Source organism: Enhydra lutris, unplaced genomic scaffold (assembly GCF_002288905.1).
Source record: "Enhydra lutris kenyoni isolate GAN:26980312 unplaced genomic scaffold, ASM228890v2 scaffoldscaffold9, whole genome shotgun sequence".
NCBI lineage: Eukaryota > Metazoa > Chordata > Mammalia > Carnivora > Mustelidae > Enhydra > Enhydra lutris.
In genome coordinates, this window is record NW_019154093.1 from 37,145,014 (window position 1) to 37,166,176 (window position 21,163).

Sequence of the window (21,163 nt, forward strand, 5' to 3'; positions counted from 1 at the left end):
AAGAATTCTGTGTGTAGTGAAAATATTCCTAAAATAAGAGTAATATAAAGACATTTTCAGATAAACAAAAGCCGAGGGACCCAGCTTGCAGTGTTGGACTCAGCAAATTAACACTGCATGAAATACCAAATGACGTTTTTCTCAGGCTAACGAAAATGATACTATAGACAGTTCCCAACTTATGATGGTTTCATTTGTGATGATGCAAAAGTAATAACACATTGAAAATAAACTGTACTTTGAATTTTGAAGTTTGATCTTTTCCCAGTCAAGCAATATGCAGTATGATACACTCTTATGATGCTGGGCAGTAGCAGTGAGATGCAGCTAACAGTCCATGACATAATCACAAGGGTAAACAACAGATATACTTGCACGCACTCTGTTTTTCATGTTCAGTACAGTATTCAATAAATAACATGAGATATTCAACATTTTATTATGAAATAGGCTTTGTGTTAGATGATTTTGTCAACTGTGGGCTAATGTAAGTGTTCTGAGCATGTTTTGGTAGGCTAGGCTAAGCTATGATGTTTGGTAGGTTAGTTGTATTAAATGTATTTTGACTTAAGGGTTTATTAGGGTATTCCCCATCATAAGTTGCGGAAAATCTCTAGATGGAAACTTGGACCTAAGAGCAGAGTATTAGTCACTAGGGCTACTGTAACAAAGTACCACAAACTGAGTGGCTTAAGAAAGAGAAATTAATTGCTTCATGGATCTGTACCTAGAAATCCAAGACCAAGCTGTCAGCCCATTGAGTCCTTCTGAAGACTCTGAGGGAAGATCTGTTTCATGACTTCTCCTAGCTTCTGGTGGTTTTCTGGCAATCGGTGGCATTTCCTGATGTGCAGACTATCATCCTGATCTCTGATTGCATCTTCCCATGGTAGTTTCCTTGTATGTGTGTGTCCAAATTTCCCCTTTTTATAGGACACCAATCATGTTGAAATAGGGCCCAGTCTAATAATTCATCTTAACTAATTACATCTGCAACTACCCTATTTCTAAATAAGGTCATATTCTGAAGTACTGGGAGTTAGGAATCCAACATATGAAATTTGATGAGTCACAATTCAAATTATAACCAGCAGGATTAAAGAACACTGAGAGATATAAACAACTGGGTAAATATAATGGACTACCACATTTTTTTCATTTCTTTGGAATAAATGACTGTTTAAAAAACAACATTGCCTTATGAAGTTAATATTTACAAAAGTAAGATATATGATGACAACAAAGCAATGAATGGGATGGAAAATGGAGTTTTATTGTTATAGTATAATTTAGGGTTTTTTTATAACTTACTGTGAAGGATAAAATATTAACTCTAGGAATACTTGATAAGTCAAAGATGCATACTGGAGTACAATATGTAAACATATTAGAGAACAGTAATGAAAATCAAAAATTCATTAAGAGAATTAAAATAGAATACTCAAAATTATTCATTCATTGAACAGAATATAAAAAAGGAGAAACAAAGGAGGAAAAACACAGAAAAAAAAATGCATTTGGCTAGATGTTAGAATTAAACAATATAAAAATTACATTAAATATATCTTCATTTAATTTATGAATTAAGCCTTTTAATTAAAAACCAGAGATTATCAAACTGAATAAAATTTTGTAACCCAACTATATGCTGTCTGTAAGAGATGTACTTTAAACATGGTCACAGATAGGTAAATGAATAGAAAATATACACCATGCCAAGAAAACAGGTACACACACACACACACACACACACACACACACACACAACTTCCTGTCTCTCTCATATTATATATCTATACACATACATATATATATAATAATGTTACATGTAATAACATACTTCAAAATACATGAAGCAAAATAAAAGACAGAAATAGAGAAAAAAATCTACAATCATGGTTGGATATTTTAATGCCACTCTCTCAGTAATTGACAGAACAATTATACAAAAATTAAGCAACTAAATCTAATTAGTATAGAATACCTCACCCAACAACTATAGGATACACATTCTTTTTAAGTGCACATGAAACATTTACCAAGATAAATTACCTGCTAGGCCATAAAATATCTCTCATTAATATAAAAACACTAATTCTTACAGAGGAGTTTTTTTGACCATAAGAGAATTAAATTAATTTGGTAATTAATCAATAAATGTATCTGGAATATCTGCAAAATCTTCATTTATTTGAAAAGTAAACAATACACTTCTACATGAGCGAAGGGTCAAAAAAGAAATGATAAAAGAAATTAGAATATGTATCAAAATGAATGATAATGAAAATACAACATATCAAAATTGGTGGTAGACAACTAAGGCGGTGGTTAGAGGGAAATTTATAGCTCTGATTGCTTATATTAGCGAGGAAGAAGGTTTAAATTCAGTATTACAATTTTCCAGCATAAGAGGCTAGAAAAATCCATGAAAATTTAAGTCAAAGTAAGTGGAAATTGAAAAGGAAACTAAAAACAAAAAAATCAGTGATATATAGAACAGACATAATTAAGGAAAATAACAAAGGCAAAAGTTGATCCTTTGGTAAAAATCAACACAATATATAAAACCCTAGCTAGATCAATAAATAACAAAATAGAAGAAAATATAAATTACCAATGTCTAGAATAAAAAAATGGATCATCTCTACAGATCCTGCAGATACTAAAAGAATAATAAGAAAATATTATGAACAACATAAAGCCAATTAATTTGATTTGATGAAATGAGCAAATTTCTTGAAGCACAGAATTAAAAAAAACTGATAACAAGATGTTGAAATAGAAAATACAAATAACAAATATATGTGAAAAGAATTCATTCTCCAAGCTTTCCCTAAATAATACTTCAGTCCAAAAAGATTTTTCTTATGAAATTCTATTTAATGTTTAAGGAAGAAAAAATAACAATCTTCATAATCTATTTGAGAAAATAGAAGACCAGGGAATATTTCCCAGTTTACTTATAAGGCCAGCCTATCTTCAATACTAAAACCTAGCAAAACATCCTAAGGAAAGAAAAATACAAACCAGTATCCTTCATGAACACTGCTATAAACTTTCTTAGCACATAGTAGCCATCCAAATCCAGAAATAAATGAAAAATACATCATGAACAAACCGGTTTCATTACAGTTATATAACTTTGGCTTAACATTTAAATATCAATAAATCTATTTTACCATGTTAATGAGATATACCCCCCAAAAGGTACTATCTCAATAGTTGCCTGAAAAATGGGAAAACCCAACAATAACTTGATAGGATTATAGAAAGGAATAAATGCTTATATATACATTTATAATGTCTCTTGTATAATACAGAGTCTGAACATAGAAGTGCTTATTTAATGTCAGCATTTGTTACTAAACATTCTGAAGCAGTTTCTTTTTCTTTTTTTTAAATTAAAGTATAATTAACATACAGTGTTATTTTCATTTCAGGTGTACAATGATTCAACAATTCTATACATTACTCAGTGCTCATCACCATAAGTGTACTCTTAATCCCCTTTATTTCACTTTATTATTGTTCTTATTTTATTATGACTTTCAGAACAAAATCTTATATTTCATTAAGGACCAAGTTTCATAAGCACTGATGAGAAAATGAGTAGCAATTTATTTATTTTTTAAATTTTTTTTGTAATTTTTTTAAAGATTTTATTTATTTATTTGACAGAGATCACAAGTAGGCAGAGAGGCAGGCAGAGAGAGAGAGGGAAGCAGGCTCCCTGCTGAGCAGAGAGCCCAATGCAGGGCTCAATCCCAGAACCCTGGGATCATGACCTGAGCCAAAGGCAGAGGCTTTAACCCACTGAGCCACTCAGGTGCCCCTGTAATTTTTTAAAAAGATTTTATTTAATTATTTGAGAGAGAGAGAGAGAGCATGAGAGGAGAGAGGTCAGCAGGAGAAGCAGACTCCCTGCCAAGCAGGGAGCCTGACGTGGGACTCGATCCCGGGACTCCAGGATCATGACCTGAGCCAAAGGCAGTCGCTTAACCAACTGAGCCACCCAGGGACCCCAGAAAATGAGTAACAATTTAATTCTGAGAGGTATTTAAGGTAACTGCTCTGATTCATCTGTGATACCATGGATAGTGATCACCAGCTCATGGGTGACCAGAAGAATCTGCAGTTCAATATCATCCTCACAGCAGCCAATATTTTTACACTGGTTATTATATGCTGAGCCAGAAAGCATAGAGAATGTGCTTAGCTCAGTGCCTGGCAAATGATGTTAGCTGAATCTGAATTTGCCTCTAGAACCTATAAATGACTAACTACTTAGGAGAAATTAAGTAATGATAGGAAAAAAAATAGTGAAGTAAAAAAGTCAAGTGGAATAGACTAGTAAGAATTTGGAAAAAGGTATGATGAATATTATATCTGTCTTCTATTGTACACTTAACAAGGCACTTTCATAACCATTATCTCAGATCTGTATTTGTTAATACTAAACTGATTTTAAGCAGAATTTTTGAAAGCCTTCAATATGCTAATAGGCATTGCAAATCTCCAAACGAAGACATAAAATTAATCATTTCCCATACCATTTCATCAAAACATCATTAACCTCCTATAAGATGAGAATGCTACAGAACACAGTTTAGAAAGTGCGGCACTGAAAAGTTGTGAGGTCATTGGGAGTATGGTCTATGTTCCAAACAATTCTATATCTCTAGAACCACGCACAGAATCTGGCATTCTATAAATATTTCTTTAATTTTTTCCATTTATTATTATTCTTGCTTTACAAATGAGAAGTAGATGCTCACAGACATGATTTGCCTATGTCAAGTAGTCAGTAACAGAGATGGGATTTAATTCTTACTTGTAGTCTTCTGCTGTGTGCACTCAAGTGGTCAGACTTCATGCCTGAAATAGACTGGAAAATTCATGGGGCAAAAATGGTATCAAATTGGTAGTTGGCAAATATATGATCTGGTAGTGCTACTCCTCTCCAGCAGGGTAATTTAGAGCAAATTATGTAATCTTTCTGGGCTTTATATAGTTCCTTTGCTATTAAGTAAAGGAGCATTAGATAATGACTTCTAAAATGCCCAATAACTCTAACTTGATCTGAATTTGAATGTATAACAGAATACAAATGGACGGAAAAGGTAAGAAATACAATTTCAGGTATCTGGGGAGCAACTTGCCCTTCAAAGTTGGTATCCATTGGCAGGCTCACCCTAAACCTGAGCACCATCACTGGTTATTTTATTTTATTAATATTGCTTTTCTTTTTAATCTATTTACTTCCATTATTAATGCTATTAATAAAAATAATAACTGCATGAGGTGAAAGAGGGCTTCCCTTTTTAAAAATTGTCTCTCACTTATTTTCCCACCTATCATTTGCTCATTATGAAGTAGAAAGTGATGGCAGATCTATCTACTGTACCCAGGTCCTTTGGGCAAATGGAGATTTGGCACAAGTTCCCCCAGAAGGCAAAGTGCTGATTCAGAGTCTTACTGAATTCTACCCTTATGTTCCTTTTTCAAATTGCTTTTTCTATTTTCTCATTAATATTTTAAAATATTTTTCTTAGCATATGGACCTCTTCCAGATTTAGATTTCTAACCTTTTATTTTGCCTAGGATGATCACTACAGACCTATATCACTTTATCATACTTTATTTTATCATGTTTCAAAAACATTTTGTTTCTCACAAATTTAAGATTTGTGGTATCTGTTTGCTGAGCAAATCTAGTAACACCATTTTTCCAATAGCATTTGCTTACCTTGTGTCTCTGTGTCACATTTTAGTAATTCTTGTAAATCTCAAACTTTCTCATTATTATATTTGTTATGGTGATTTGAGATCAATGATCTTTAATGTTACTATTGTAATTGTTTTGGGGTGTCACAAATTACACCCATATAAGAAAACAAACCTAACTGATAAATGGTCTGTGTGTTCCGACTGCCTTACTGACCACCATTCTCCCATGTCTCTTCTTCTCACACCTCCCTATTCCCTTAAACACAACAATATTGAAATTAGGCCAATTAATAACCCTACAGTGTCCTTTAAGTGTTCAAGTGAAAAAAAAAATCACACATTTCTCTCTTTAAATCAAAAGCTGGAAGTGATTAAACTTAGTGAGGAGGGCATGTGAAAAGCCAAGATAGGCTGAAAGCTAGGTCTCTTGCATCAAGTTAACTAAGTTGTGAATGCAAAGGAAAAGTTCTTGAAGGAAATTAAAAGTGCTACTCCAGTGAACACATGAATGATAAGAAAGTGAAATAGCCTTATGCAGAAATAGAGTAAGTTTTGGTGGTATGGATGTAAGATCAAAGCAGCCACAGCATTTCCTTAGGCCAAAACGCAATCCAAAACAAAGACCTAATTCTCTTCAATTCTGTGAAGGCTCAGAGAGGTGAGGAAGCTGCAGAAGAAAAGTCTGAAGCCAGCAAAGATTGATATATGAGGTTTAAGGAAAGAAGCTTTTTTCATAACATAAAAGTACAAGATGAAGCAACAAATGCTGATGTAGAACTGTAGCAAGTTATTCAGAAGACCTAGCTAAGATAATTAATGAAAGTGGCTACACTGAACAACAACAACAAGATTTTCAAGGGAGTTGAAAGAGCCTTCTTTTGGAAGAAGTGGCCATCTACGACTTTCACAGCTAGAGGGGAAAAATCAATGTCCAGCTTCAAAGGGCAGGGCGCCTCTCTTGTTAGGGGCTGATGCAACTGGTTACTTTAAGATGAAGTCATCATTTCATTAACCATTCTGAAAATCCTATGGCCCTTGGGAATTATAGTAAATCTCCTCTGCCAATGCTCTATGAATGGAGCAATAAAGCCTGGATGATGGCACATATGTTTACAATGTGGTTTACTGAACATTTTAAGGCTGCTGTTGAGACCTACTGCTCAGAAAAAAAGATACATTTCAAAATATTAATGCTCATTGATAATGCACCTTTTATCCAAGAGCTCTGATGTAGATGTACAGTGAGATTAATGTTTTCATGCATGCTAACATATCATCCTTTGCGCAGCCTATGGATCAAGGAGTACTTTCACCTTTCAGGTCTTATTATTGAAGAAATACATTTCATAATGTGAAGAAATACATTTCATAAGGCTCTAGGTGCCATGGTTAGAGATTCTGCTGATGGGTCTGAGAAAGTAGACTGCAAACTTTCTGGAAAAGATTCACCATTCTAGATGTCATTACGAATATCTATGATTCATGGAAAGAAGTCAGAATGTCAACATTAACAATAGTTTGGATCACCATTCTAGATGTTGTTAAGTAAATTCATGACTTGTAGGAAGCAGTGAAAATATCTACATTAATAGAAATTTGGAAGAAGTTGATTCCAATCCTCAGGGCTGATTTTGAGGGGTTCAAGACTTCAGTAAAGAAGGTAACTACAGTTGTGGTAGAAAAAGCAAGAGAATTAGAGTTAGCACTGGAGCCTGAAAATGTGACCAAATTGCCGCAACTTATTGATGAAATTTTAACTATGAAAAATTGTTTCTTATGGATGAGCAAAGAAAGTGGTTTCAAAGAGCTGGAATCTACTCCTGGTGAAGATGCTGTGAAAATTACTGAAATGACAACAAATAATTTGGAATACTACATAAAACTAGTTGATAAAGAAATAGCAGGGTTTGAGTGGCTTGACTCCTATTTTGAAAGAAGTTCTACTATGGGCCATATGCTATCAAAGAGCATAGCATACTCCAGAGAAATTGTCTGTGAAAGGAAGAGTCAATCAATGTAACAAACTTCATTTTTGTCTAATTTAAGAAGTTATCATGGCCACCCTACCTTCAGCAACTACCACCCTGATCAGTCAGCAGCCATAACATCAAGGCAAGACCCTCCACCAGCAAGAAGGTTATGATTCACTGAAATCTCATATAATAGTTTTCATTTTTTAGTAATAAAGTACTAATTAAGGGATGTATATTGCGTTTTTAGACACAATACTATTGCATACTTAGTAGACCACAGTATAGTATAAACATAACTTTAATATATACTGGGAAACAAAAAAATATTTCACTCATTTTATTGCAGTATTTGCTTTATTGCAGTGGTCTAGAACAAAACCTACTAAACTTCTGAGGTAATCCTGCATTAACTAAAGCCAGAGATGCTTGTTTTCTTTAATTTCAGGGGCTTTCTTCTGTAACTGTAGATGATTAAAACATCTCACTTGCAGCGATCTCCTTTTTAACACCACTCCACACTCAAACTTAAAATTTCTTGTTATGAAAGTGCCTCAAACCTCAACTCACAGATAAAGGTATCACACCTTGTAACTATACCAGAGATTTAATAGTACTCTCTTTAAATGCAGTTTCCATACATACTATTTCATTTCTCCACAGCAAAGTAAAAGCTAGAATACATCTTAGATTGCAGTCTTGTTAGATATTTTAGGGTGAAGATGGTGTTAATGGAGGAATATATCTACTAAATGCCTAATAGATTACATAACATAATTATGTTAAATAATTCTTAAATTATTTATCTTAAATCAAAATAATGCTTTTTATGTAACATTTATTCTTTCATAAACATTTTTTGAGCACCAGTTTTTGCTAGACTTTGTGCTAGGTTCATATTGATTTGAAGATAAGCACGACAAAAAAGAAGAGAAGAAAAATCCTTAGTGTCAAAATTTCATAGTCTAATATGTAGTTATCATATCATATCATATCATATCATAGAAGAAAGGTAAAGTTTCATATTGTCTTATACTGTTAGAATCCAAGTGAAAATAACCTTTATAGATGTAGACAGAGATAGAAATAAAAGACGGCAGCTCCCAAGGTTTAGGGTGAATTCAGAGAAGAAGTGATGCTTGAGGGGCACCTGGGTGGCTCAGTGGTTTAAAGCTTCTGCCTTTGGCTCAGGTCATGATCTCCGGGTCCTGGGATCAAGCCCCGCATTGGGCTCTCTGCTCAGCAGGGAGCCTGCTTCCTTTCCTCTCTCTCTCTGCCTGCCTCTCTACCTGCTTGTGATCTCTGTCAAATAAATAAAACCTTTAAAAAAAAAAAAAAAAAAGAAGTGATGCTTGAGTTGAATCCTAAAAGATAGGTGAAAATCCATCAGGAAATGAATGAGGAGATTTTAATATCAGGCATTTGTTTCAGCATATGGAAAAGGCACAACACTTTATGGGAAATGGATATTCCTTACTATGGCTACACTATGGGTCATGTGGAAAAATATTTGTGGAAAAATATTTGTTAAAGAGAAGGTAAAGTAAATCATTAGGGGCACTGCATTCCAATTTAAGGAATTTGGATTTTATCATATACTTATATCATATCATATATCATATACTTTATCATATCATATACAAAAAAAAATCCTCTGGTGAATGTGTGAGGAAATTAGATTGAATGGAAGCAATTAGAAAGCTTACAAAATCTAGATAATAAGGATGATGTTCCCTTTATTGGGAAAGTGTTTGAGGGAAAGAGGCACAGGGTGAGAGACAGAGGCAGAGGGAGGGAGAGAGATGGTGACATAAAAGAAAATTTTATCTCACAGAATCTATAGGACTAATGGACTTCAATGGGTAAATAAAAGATTTTTCCCAAAATAAGCATGAACATAAAGGTAGTTACTTTGCGAAGAAAAACTTGGGAGAATGAAGTTCTTCTTTAGACATAATATTAAACATCCAAGTGGAAATATAGAAAGTTGGACACTCAAATCTTGAATTAAAAATTATGCAGTATAATTCATAATTATGAATTATGCAGTATAATTTCATCAGTATATAGGTAAGATTTAAAAGCAACAACTAATGAGATCACAAGGAAAAAAAGTGTAGATAGAGATATCTCCCAGTACTTAAGCTGGGAATATGTAAAAGATGGTTGTTTGGGGGAAACTAATTTGCTGTTAGAGAAGATCAAGCCTTTTCCTTCTCTTGCTTATCATAATCCAGGAAAGAATCTGTAGCTAAACAAGACAATCCCTCTGCATGAATTAAGATATTACTTAAGTTTGAGGACATTAGTTTCTGGGATGGAGATTGGAACGCACATAGAATTCTAGCTAACTTGGATATGGACTATTCTTCTTCTTCTTCCACCTGGTCACACTGAGTTCTAAATAAGGATATAATCTTTCAGAACAAGAATTAGTTACCTCTCTTTCTCACTTGTGGTAGATGCTTTTTATTCTTCCCATATGACTTCAAGGCCAAGGGCTACTTCCTTAACCTGGGAAATCTTAAGGCAAGCACCTTAGACATTCTCTGTTTAATAAATTAGTTTTGTTCATTCAAAGAAATTAATGTAATGAAATATATGTGACATAGAAATGAAACTTCAAAATGCTATAAATGGAATACAACAGTTACTAACAATGTCTTTTAACCATGATTTTTCATTCTTGATGCCAGTGTTATCAGATATCTCTCTTTCAATCTTCTATTTTCTCTAGGATACGGAGGCTAGTGCGAAATTTCTAAAGACATGAATATGGTGTATTAGAATGTCTTCTGGTTATATTTAATTTCCTATCTTATTAGAAGGCTGTTTTATCTAACTTAGGTCCCACTCACAACCCTCAACTGATCAATTTGAACTAACCCACGAAGGAGTCATGGCTCACTCACTCACTAAAAACTGCTTTGGGAGAGAGGTGGTGACAAACCGGAGTCTTGCTACCACACCAAGGCAGAAAGGGCAGTCATAACAACAGATTCTTTTTTAAATACCCAGAAGTGTTGTAATCTTGATTTGTGTATTCTTTTGTACTAGCAAGATCATTGCATTGCCACTCTTTTGTTTCATGGATAAATCAAACAGGAACTACACACTTGGTTCAAGTTATAAAGTATCTTAAAAGTTGCATGGTTGTTCATATAAATGAAGCATGCTGTTTTGATGATTCCTGAGGACTAAAACTTATTTATAAGAATAAAATAAAATATATTAAGCAAAAATTATTCACCTATTAAAACCTCAAGTGTTTATAGGTAAGATGAAAGCGGGAGACACAATGGTACCTGATCTCAAGCTATATTACAAAGTTATAGTGATTAAAACAGCATGGCATTGGTGTAAAAATAGACATATAGATCAATGGAACAAAATCGAGAACCCAGAAATAAACTCATGCACATACAGTCAATTAATTTATACCAAAGAAGTCAAGAATATACAATGAGAAAAGACAGTCTCTTTGGTAAATTGTGTTGGGATTATTAGATAGCCACAAGTAAAAGAATGAAATTTGACGACTATCCTACCTCATGCACAGAAACTAGCTCAGAATGGTTTAAAGACTTGGACATAAGACCTAAAACCATAAATCTAGGGGGAAAAAAAAAATGTAGATGGTAAGCTTTTTGGCATAGGTCTTGGCAATGAGTTTTTGAATCTGACACAAAAGGCAAAAGCAACAAAGGCAAAAATAAACTGGTGATACCATATCAAACTAAAAATCTTCTAGCAAAGGAAACTATCAACAAAATAAAACAGCAACCTAAATGGGAGAAAACATTTGCAAATCATATATTTGATAAGGAGCTAATACGCAAAATATATAAAGAATTCATACTACTCAATAGCAAAAAACAAACATTCCAATTAAATAATGGGCAGAATATCTGAATAGACATTTTTCCAAAGAAAACATACAGATGGCCAATAGGTACATGAAAGGGTGTTCAGAATCATTAATCATCAGGGAAATGCAAATCAAAACCACAATAAGATATCACCTCACACTTGTTAAAATGCTCATAATCAAAAAGACAAGAAATAACAAGTATTGGTGAGGATGTGGAGAAGGGGAACCCCTGTCAGCTGCTGGTGAGAATGTAAATTGTTAGAATGGTACTATGAAAAACAGTGGGGAGGCTCCTCAAAAAAATTAAAAATAGAACTACCATATGTTCCAGCAATTTCACTTCTGGGTATCTATCTGAAGAAAAACAAAAACACTAATTTATAAAGATATCTGAACCCCTGTTTCACTGTAGCATTATTTACAATAGCCAAGATATGGAAACAATCTAATTGTCTATGGATGGACGAATGGATAAAGAAATATATATTGGAATACTATTCAGCCATAAAAAAGAATGAACTCTTGCCATTTGCAACAGTATGGATAGAACTTAAAGGCATATGCTAATAGAAATGTTAGAGAAATATCAATACTGTATAATATCTCTTATATGTGGAATCTAAAAAAAAGAATAATAATCGAAATCTCAGCATTCCTGTGCTTAGTGTTATTATAATTTTACAGAAGAAGCTGAAGTTCAGAGAGCATATGGGATTCACCTAATCTTATGGGAATAAGTAATAAAACTAAAACTCAAAATAAGAATCTACACAAGAATTCATCAGTAGCGAGGGGAGAAAATGGTATTCCAACATGTTAATCAACGTAAATACCATCATGGGTGAATATCTAGGTAATATTTTACAAATAATTAATTAATTTTGACATACTTAGTAAAGGCTTAAATATCTCCATAATCCTTTTTTGACACCTCGTCTCTGACTTGTTTCCACCCCCACTCCCACCCCACCAGTCTGCTTCCATTAGCAAGTAAAATTTGCAAACAGAACATTTTGGTGTCCTTGAGCCCATGCACTCTGGAAGCTTACACTTACTTATAAATACAGACCAACAAAGCAAGTTACATGAGAGGGAATTATGGAAACACAGTAAAAATGAAGCCAGAATAGGCTTAATCTTTTAATATATACACGTATATATTTACTGTCACTCTAAGAATTTGGTTCATTTGATAGCTTGGGTAAATATTTTGTACTCTGCATTATGCATTTGAATTTAATATAAAATCAGTTTAAAATATTCCCTATGGTGATATCGCTGACAAGTTGAATACTGAATATGGTTACCGCTATAAGGCAAAGCATTCTGCTGGCTTGTCTTAGGTAAAATGACATTCTCATGAGTTTCCCCCCACCCCTGCCAACATCAAATATATCAACTTGTTATCAGGAGACCAGTTTGGAAGACTTCCATTTACAAATTACTCCTCTTCTCCAAATAACCAAATAGAATTTATAGTAAATCCAGGAAATGTTACAGACATTGTAACGCCAAACACTGAAAGGTAAGAAAGAAACATTCTCTTGCTCTCAATTGATATGAAGCTTTGCCATTTTTAAACTTGGTTTGACATGAGCAATCTCATTTGAGTTTCCTTTAATAAACACTCTATTTCATAGAGATGGGATGAGTCTATGGCCAGCATTAGATGTCAGCTCCACTTCCTACTCTAGAGGTATTCTGTACATTGAATTTTCCCTATTATTTTCAGAGTATGTTATGGCAAAATTTAAATTTTATGGCAAATTAAGACAATAGTTTAAGTATTAAATTTTTATTAAAGCTGCATCACTATTCAAAACCTCGAGATTTTTCCTATTTCAATAATAGGGTTTAAAAATTCTGCTTTTGTTGCCTTAGAATAGAATGAAAGGGAAGTGAGTAAAGGCAAGAGGATGAAAGAAGACAGGGAGATGGGGGGGAGGGAAAGAAATAAGGTAGAAAAGAGAGGGGATGAGGGAGAAAGGAAGGAATTGTGAAATTGTTGAGATTTATTATTCTATCAACATTAAGTATAAATTACCCAGGAAATGAAAAGTCTGTCTTTCATCACTGTTTAACACAGAAGACACCAAATCTGTAGTTGTTTTATGATACATGAAAACTATCAGCAAATCCTAGAACAGGCTGTTTCTCAGCACCAATTCCCTTGTATCATCTAAAAATTATTTTTAGATAAAACCTAAGTACTTTATTTCATTATTTGTAAGGTATAAAAATACTACATGTATGACATGCAAATAAATGTCCTTCTCCACTTCACTAATTCTACAATAAAAACTCTGTGATTCTATTAGCAAAATATTCCCAAGCTGATGGATAGAGATCTTGAGGAATAGTATAGAGGCTTGCTTATCGAATTAATCTTGCTTAGAAATTAAGGAGCTGTTGACACACAGTGATTATTTAACATGCATAGCTACTTCAGTGGAAAGGGAGTGATAGTCTCTAGACTCTTAAACTAAGAATAGTTGGGGATTGAGAATTTTGCTAAAAACTAAGTTTCCTTCATGTAGCACAATGGGACTTTTATAAAATGACTTTGCAGCATTTTGGAATTACAGAATTCATAACCCAAAGACCTAATTCATTTTTTATAACTTTAAATTTTTATCCTGTGAAATTTTCATAGCAGAGTTTATCATTAGTAGTAACTACTAGTTAAAGTGTGTTGCTATCGCCCTGTTTTCTTAGGCAAAATACAATATCATAAAAAAAGGAAAGAAGAAAACAGAGTTAAAATAATTGGATTATGGTAAGATTGTTTACTTAGCATGTTGTCTAAAATGTTCCACTTATGAGAAAGTGATTTGCAATTATTAAATGAATTTTTGTAGTCCAGAGTTATATAGAGACATAACTGAAGGTGGAAAAATAATTATTCAGAGAGTAGAAACAAAATAATCAATGTTCAAGTAAGAACCATATTTGCAGGAAATTCATTTATTTATCCCTCATTCCTCAAATACTTATTAAGCTCTATTTCCACTGAAGGTACTGTGCTTGATGTCTCTGGTACCTGGCGATCCCACTCTCCTTATGGGGTGTAATGGGAAGAGTCTTGGCCTCAGAATCTGACGACCAGGGATTAATTCTCTCTTCTAAACTTTATTAGCTGGGTAGTGATACATAAATAGCTTAATCATTGCTGAGACTGTTTCTCACCTGCAAAATAGAAGTGATAACAGATGTTTCATGAGTTCATGAGAATTAATTGAGATACAATCCGTAAACAGCTGGCAGAGCATCTGATCCAAAATTCAACAGTTCTTAGACTCTGCTAAGTCAGGCAAAACTGAGGATAATTATATGCCTAAAATTTATTTCATTTGACTTTTCCTCTACCAGATGAGTTTCTTAGGTGATCAAAGAGTACAGCTGTATACATGGGTGGAGATTTTTGAGGAAATATGAAAAATTTTGTTATGTAAATTAATCAAATAAAGCTGGAGATGTGTGTCTGTATCATAAAAGTGTGCTTAGGTAATTTAGAAACCTCAAAGTTTTTATGATACAAGGATCAATAAATAAAAATGTCATTTATTATCATAGCGTGGACAGTTTAGAGGTTTAGAGAGTTCTTAAACATACATTCAAATTTAAAGAAAAGTAAAGACATAACTAGAACCCACAGCCCAATGTAAGAGATGACTAGTATTTTAAAAACTTCACTGACATGCTCCTTGTGTGTCCCTCCTCAATCACACCAACCTCATTCACCTCAAGAAGAAACATTGTTTTAATTTTTGTGCTAATCAGCCCCTTAAATTTTTTTATAGTTTTTGTCACATATATAAATGACTCTAAAGAATATATAATTAGAGTTTCCTATTTTAAAGTTTTTTAATGATAGAATCATGCTGTGTGTGGTTCTGTGGTGTATTTCTACAGCCATTATATTTGGGGAATTGGATTGACCCAGTTTATAGCTGTAGTTAATTTATTTTCACTACTGAGTAATGCTGTATTAATATAATACAATTGTTAATCTATTCTACAACTGATCAGCATTTAAAATATTAACATTTATTTTCTTTTGTGAACATTGCTAGAAGCCTTATAAATTACCTTCTTCTGCACTTGTGCAGAATTTTCCCTAGTATGTATACCAAGAAAGTGGAAATGTACCTGTTCCATTTTACAGCACCCTGGCAAACTCTCTTCCAAAGTGTTTGCAAAAATTTTCACTTCGTGAGTAATGGATGAATATTCTCATTGCTCCACATTCTTGCCAACACTGTGTTTTAAAATGAAGAGTTATTGAGACATCAGTGCACTTCTGGGTTTGCTAATGAGTTTGCACATCTTTTCATGTATTCAAAGGTCATTCGTGTACCTCTTCTATGAAATGTCTTTCTGTGGTTTTTGTTCAACTTTAATTGGGTATTTCCTTTTCTCTTATTGATTGATTGGTATGGTAATAATACTTTGTAAGCTGTATATGGTGAGAATTTTCTCAATTCTTAGCTTGTATGTTTTGGTCTTTATGAAGTCTTGTGATGATCAGAAGTTGTTCATTTTAATCTAATAATAGATTTTATTAATCTTTTGTTTTATGATTTGGATTTTCTGAATTTTGTTTAATAAACTCGTTTCTGTCCTGAGGTCACAAATGTTCTATAATAATTATAGAGGTTTCCATTCCCATTTAAATCTATCTGGAATTGATTCTTTTGAATGATGTAGAGAGCTAACTGGACATTTTCCCCCAAATGGATAAATAATGATCCAAAACCATTTGTTTTAACTGATCTGCGCTGACAACTATGTCATAAATTAAATTAAATTTTCATATGTAGATAGAATCAGTTATGGACTTTTCTATTTGCTTACATTTATCTAGAATTCTATCCTTGAGCCAATACTATACTATTAAAATAATAATAGTTTCATAGTAATTTTTGTTATGGGAAAGAAAATCTTCTTCAGGACTATTTTTGATCCTTTACTCCAAAAAATTTTTGTAGTTTTATGGTTTTATTGACACAAGTAAATATGCACACAAGCTGTCTATCTATTCATTTTCTTCACTGCACAGCCTGGCATTAGGATTGGTGACTCTGATAGCCAGCTGGCTGCTCTTTCCACAGTGGCTCTGTGGTTCTTGGAGGAGACACTGTGAGCGATCTCTGCACAGTTAGATTTGTTGCACATCAGCAGTACTTGAAGATCCTTGACATTGTGGACTAGGAACTTCTGGATGCCACTGGGCAACATGCTTTGTTATCTTGCTACTCCGATAACCAATGTTGGGCATCAAGATCTGGCCCTTGAATCTTCTGTGCACCCTACTGTCGATGTCTCTGGGTTTCCCCCAGTTGCAGAATTATCATTTGAATGGTGCCAGGTGAACTTCTTGCTCCTTTTTTGAATGATATTGGGCTTCACCAGATGTCTGAGGGAGGCCATGATGCTGAGTAGGAGATGGGTGCCACCTCCACAGGCAGCACTGAAGAAGAGAGCCCTTTACTCCAAGTAATTTTTAAAACTAGATAAAATTTTACAAAGATTCTGTGAAGATTTTTCTTTTTTTAATTTTTGACTCCCTTCACCCATCCCCACCTGTGGGAATATTGATTTGAAATAGTCTAGGGAGAAGTGACATTTTTATTACTGTGAATCTTCCTAACTAGAGACATGGATATATCTTCATATGTAAATCTGTGTCATTTTCAAATAAATGTCATAATCTTTTTCATAAAAGTATTACACTTTTTCATCTTTAGACATATGTTTTTTTCTTCCTTTTGTAGTAAGTGACTTATTTTAAATTATATTTTTAAACCAATCATTGCTTTATTTTGTATATTGATTTGATATCCATTATACTTCCTAAATTCATTTTTTAATTCTAGTATTTTACCTGTGGATTCATTGGTGATTTTTTTTAACTTTTTTTTTTGTTTTTAGCATAACAGTATTCCTTGTTTTTGCACCACACCCAGTGCTCCATGCAATCCATGCCCTCTCTAATACCCACCACCTGGTTCCCCCAACCTCCCACCCCCCGCTGCTTCAAACCCCTCAGATTGTTTTTCAGAGTCCATAGGCTCTCATTGGTGATTTTTAATAGCAGTCATATCATTCGCAATATTGATAGTTTTCTTTTTTTCTTCTTAATCACTATACCTTTGTTTCTTTTGTGATTCTTTGTTTTGTTCTTTTAACTGTTCTGACTAGGACCTCCAGTGCAATGTGTAAGGAAAAGTGGTGAGAATGTGAGAATGCACATCCTTGACTCATCCCTGATGTTTATGAGAATGATTTTAACATTTCATCTTTAAATGTGATACATGCTGTAGATATTTTTGAGGGTTCCAGTCTTCCAACTTAAAGAAGTTCCAATCTTTTTTGATTTATTTATTTAAGTCCTGAGTGGATTTTTTTTTTTTTTTTTCCTTTAGGACTAGTTCTTACAAATGGTCAAAGCCAAAGACTCCCATGCTTTGGCTCTATGTTATCTCATTTACTACACCACTTACACTCACAACTCCAGGCACACCAAATTTTTTTACTCCTGCAACACTCCAGACATGCTTCTGCTTCAGTAATTTAGTTCTGTTGAATTCTCCACCCTTTTCCTGAGATATCAGCATAGATTACCCCTTCTTCCTTCAGTCTTTGGGTTATTAATAGAAAGTCACCTTCTCAGTAATACCTTGTCAGGATACCTCACCTAAAATTTCAATTCTCACCCTCACTTTGATACTTCCTGTATTCCTTCCTCATTCTCCTTCCTTCCTTCCTTCCTTCCTTTCCTTCCTCCATTTATTTATTTATTTATTTATTTATTGCCACAAGAATGTATTGGCAATTGAGGCACCTAGCTGGTTCAGTCTATTAAGTGTCTGCCTTCAGCTCAGGTCATGATCATCAGGCTCCATGCTCAATGGCAAGTCTGCTTCTCCCTCTTCTTCTCCCTCTGTGATCTCTCTCGCTCTTGCTCTCTCTTAAATAAACAAAATCTTTTAAAAAAGAATTATTAATATGTAATATGCATATTTTTCTTCTTAATGTCTTATTAAGGTGAAATTTCCCTTGAGTATGGATCTCTTCTTATAGATCAACTGAGATATTACTTTAGAAGCAAATAGACCTGATTCTGTCTTCTCTTTGTGTTTATTATTATCCTAGGTGAACTCTCTGAGTGTTCTCTGTCAAAAGGGAAAAACACTTCAATAAACTTTCAGTGGTATCCAAATATCTGGCAATATCTATCTTTGAAACTATAGCAATTTCTTCTGATTATGTTTTCTCTGGCTGGGCACAAAGACTGAATCATGATTGTTTGCTTATCTGTTTGTTTGTTTGTTTGTTTTTGACATTTCATTTATGAGAAATGCCTCTCTCAATTACAGGAGAATATAGTTCCTTTCTTAGTTATGATAAATAGAGTAACTGGAAGTTATAACATGAATTAGATTGATTAGTAACCATGTTTCTATGGCTACTGGCATTCTTGAACAAAGAGAAAATAAGAAGCAGATTACTGAATGTTATGGCGTCAGAGTATTTGTTTTTCTTTTGGGTATCTATAGGTGATAACAATTGTCTTTTATTTAAAATGGAGAAAAGGTTTAAATTTTCATTTATTTGTGGGGTAGCTGCTTTGTGGTAAACAAAAGCGAAACTTCTTCCCTAAAAACCTGTAATTGTTGTCATTTTAAAGAAAATAAATAAAAATGACAGAAATGTTTGCCCTCCACAAAGATCTGTAAGGTCCAATATATCATGATTCAGAATATTCATATTCTAAGTTATCTAACTGAATATATTAATTATATTAAAAAAGTCCATCAATTAGAAGTGGTGAGAGATTGGTCTGCCACAGCAGATGACAAAAGAAAGCTCGCAAGGACAAGAGTGTCCATCTCATTAAAGCACGGGCCTAAATAGAGGGGCCTTGTAGTACTTCTGGTTTCTATCCCATTGACAAGACCATTCTCATTATCACACAGTCATGTCAAATTATTTTAGCCTGATACTATTACACTTCCATTTTTCCCCATGCCTCTTATTCTATTTCCATGCCCACCAACTGAGATTCTAATTATGTTTTGGATGAAATGGACTGATAATGTTCACCTATTATCTGTTTTGTTGCAGTAGTTCTACTTCTTATAATAAACTTTGATATGGGTATTCCTGCTCCATTCATTACTCTTGAACTCACTTTATAGGGATCTATTGTTACAAAATACATTACTTTTTAATTTCTTTATGAGACCAAGTTTTGAGACTGTAAACACTAAAGGTTACTGCCTGGATAATGGGAAATTTACCAATGCCAGCTTGCAATACCTCTTCTCAGATAACAAATGTACCTTTCCATAGGACACAGAAACAAACCAGACTATATATGACCACAAGTAGAATTAAAGATTTGTTTGTCTTTGTTTCTTACAATAGTTTTACTTTTCCAGGAACATAAGAGAACAACTCCTAGAACTCCTATTCTATTTACCCATTTCATCCAAACTTCTGAAGTTTGGTGTGTTTTTTAAGATTTTAATTAATTTATTTATTTGAGAGAGGGAAGAGAGATTGAGAGAAAGCAGGGGGAGAGGGAGCAGGGCAGAGAATCTGAGGCAGACTCTGAGCTGAGCACGGAGACTGATAGAAGGCTGGATCTCAAAGATCATAGGATCATAACCTGAGCTGAAACAAAGAGTTGGAGGCTTAACCATCTGAGCACCCAGGCACCCCTGAATTTCTGAAGTTTTAAAACTATGTCCAAACTCCTTTTCTTGTACAAGTATATTGAAATCTGGTTCTAATTATCCATGCTATTCCAAGGTATATTATAGGTAGTTGAAAATGACAGTAAATATTTGACATCAATTTCATTATTCTAGATATAGGGTCCTGAATGCTTCCTGATAGTTTGAACATTAAATCATGAATATGCTAAGATGAAATTTAATTTAAACTTAAAACAGTTCATATTGCTTTTTAAGCACACAGTGCTTTCTGAGTAGTAAATGGTTTATAAATGCTTCTTGATAATGGTGAAACAAAATTATTCTAACAAGAATAATATATGAATTGTACTTTTCATTATTTTACTCTGTAGCTGAATTTGAGGAAAATGAATCATATTTTCACCACTTAATCTTTTTAGTTCTCTTAAAAATCAGAATAATTTTGATGCAGTTTTGAACCAATAGCGGGGGTTTGTGACAGGATTTGTAGGCAAACACTTTACCTGCTCTCTAAAATATACTTAATTCTAGACCCTTTATAAGAACAATTATTATAAGAATAATCCCATTTAAAAAAAATCTTATCTCATAATAATATCTCATAACTTATGTTATAGTGCTTTACATTTAAAAAATTGCTTTTGCATTTTTATCTATTTGACTTTAGCTTATAAGCAAACTTGTTAGGTAGACTGGACAGTTATTCATTATTCCTCTCATGCACTTGTAGATAATGAAGTTCAGAGGATATACTGGATATATTAAAGTCACCCAGTTATTCAGTAATAGACCCAAATCTGAATTAAGAGTTTCTCCTTTCTTTAATCAACTTTATTGAGGTATAATTTGAAGTATACCATTTGAAGGTTTTT